Consider the following 2,597-nt stretch of genomic DNA (forward strand, 5'->3'; position numbering starts at 1 on the left):
CCGCCCAGATACCGCCTCCCGGCTCAGATCCCGCCCCTCCCCGCGGTCAGACCCCGCCTCCCGGCCCGGGCCCTGCCCCGCTCCCCGCGCAGAACTCGCCCGGCCCTGCTCAGACCCCGCCTCCCGGCTCAGGCATTGCCCCGCCCCCCGCTCAGGCACCGCCCCCCGCGCCGGCACCGCCCCCGGCGCAGACCCCCTCCGGGTCTCGGCTTAGCCCCCGTTCCTGCCCCGCCCTGGCAAGACCCCGCCTCCCGGCTCAGACCCCGCCCCCAGCGCAGGCACCGCCCCCCGGCACAGGCACCGCCCCCGGCGTAGCCCCCGTCCCTGCCCCGCCCTGGCAAGACTCCGCCCCTCCCAGCGCAGACCCCGCCTCCCGGCTCAGGCCTTGCCCCGCCCCCCGCTCAGGCACCGCCCCCCGCGCCGGCACCACCTCCGGCGCAGACCCGGTCCGGGTCTCGGGCTAGCTCTCGTCCCTGCCCCGCCCTGGCAAGACTCCGCCCCTGTTCCAGCGCAGACCCCGCCTCCCGGCCCAGGCCTTGCCCCGCCCCCCGCGCCGGCACCGCCCCCGGCGCAGACCCGTCTGGGACTCGGCGTAGCCCCCGTCCCTGCCCCGCCCTGGAAAGACCCCGCCTCCCGGCTCAGACCCCGCCCCCAGCGCAGGCACCGCCCTCGGCACAGGCACCGCCCCCGGCGTAGCCCCCGTCCCTGCCCCGCCCTGGCAAGACTCCGCCCCTGGCCCAGCGCAGACTCCGCCCCGTCGGTGACGCCACGTTCCAATCCGGGCCCGGCCCAGCCCGGAGCTGGTGCGCGCAGGGGTCTGGCCTGCCCGCCGCCGACGCGGGAAGGTCGGGGTAACCCTGACACTGGATGGGGCGCGGACCTTACACCGCGCGGAGCCGGGCCTGCATTCTAACGCGCCCTGGCGGCGCCGTGGGCGGCAGTGCGTTTCAGGTCCCCGGTCCTACCTTTTCCGGATGCTTTTTTAAAGCCAGAACGGAAGGCATAGTGAATGGACCTGTGTTGGGTCTCAATTACATGTGCTTTACGTTCTATGGGTCTCATTTCAATGGTGGGTGCACACGTGGCAATGGAGATCCCCGCAGACGGAGTAGTCCCCAAGGTGCAGGGCCATGCGGGGCCGAGAGAGCGTGGGTCTGCGCGTGACCCGAGGCAGCACCGCCTCTTACACGGTCCGGTCTGAGTGGCAGGAGCCGGGCTGTGGCTGCGGGATTGTTGACGAGCTCCTTCCCCTCGTGGTTCCCCTTTCAGATCGTCAGGCTCAGCTGCTGTTCACGTGCTGGTCTGCGAGGGCTGAGTAAGCTCTTAGCCTGGCTGGCCCTGACCTCGGGTTGGGAGGGGATGGCCTCTGCTTCAGGCTTTGGTGTCTGGGGGGGGGGGGATTGTGTTTTCTTTTGACACATTTTAGGGACCGAACACTGCGGGGTGGAGAGTGGGAACCACATGACTGAGAACCAGATGCGCGGGGGTTTGCAGCCCATCGCTCCCCCTTGTCTGCTGCATGACTCGGGGCAATGGCTTCGCCTCGCTGGGCCTGGGATCCTCATCTTTGAAGAGACAGTGACATTCCCGGGAGGATCCTGGAGAGGATTCAAGGCGAAATAAGGGTGAAAGCGACAGGAGCACAGCTCGACCCATGCTAATTGTCTTCCTTGCTCGGCCTCTCTCCAGCATTTGAGGGGGGCTTTGGTTTGCGTGGCGTTGAAATGACAGCCCGTTACTGTTCACACACTTGCTGCACCTCTCACTTCTGTTGCATCATCCCTTTCTGTCCTGGGGAGCGCAGGACTGGCCCTGTGACTGGCCAGGTCGGGAGAGGAGCTGCATGCAGCCAAGCTCCAGATAGCGGCTGCTCCCCCCCCCTGGGTCCGGCCCACCTGGGCAGGGCATGTCACAGGAGCAATAAATACCAGCCAGCCTTCCTGGGTTCAAGCCACTTGTTACTGTAGCACCGCCCAGCCTGATCTGACCCATACATTTGACCGACAGCATCTTACAATCTTCATGCAATATTTTTCTTTTTAAACTTTCCTAAAGAGGAGTATTTACTGCATTTATGTTTTTGGTGGTGGGTACTTTATAAATAACTAGTTCTTTTTTCTTATGCAGTTTGCATGCTGTGTAGAACATACAGACATACAGAAAAATGAAAATGTTCATGGGTAACTTTTCTCTATTTGAAGGAAAGAAAAATTACCCACGAACATTTTCATTTTTGTCTGTCCTTTTTTCTAGTGTTTCTTTTGGTGATTTTCTTAAATGAGAACTTGGGAGACATTTTGGCAGTTGGAAGCGTTGCTTGTCATGAACAGGAGACGAATAGGAGCTTAGATGAGCGTTAATAACATCAGGCCTTTTCCACAGCCTGCCATGGGGTGCATCTGGCGCGGTTTCTGTGTCTCCCGTCTGGGCCAAGCAGAGCCACATTCCATGACATTCTGTGTCCGAAATGTCTCACAGTAGGGTTTCAGGACAGAGCCAGTCTTCCAGGCACGAAACCCAGCCATGGGCACTGGTGACAGAGCAGTGGATACTCCCGGTCATGGGTGACACTATGGGCAAGGGGGTGCTTGAAGGAC

This window comes from Myotis daubentonii, chromosome 20, assembly GCF_963259705.1.
Source record: "Myotis daubentonii chromosome 20, mMyoDau2.1, whole genome shotgun sequence".
In the NCBI taxonomy this organism is placed as follows: domain Eukaryota; kingdom Metazoa; phylum Chordata; class Mammalia; order Chiroptera; family Vespertilionidae; genus Myotis; species Myotis daubentonii.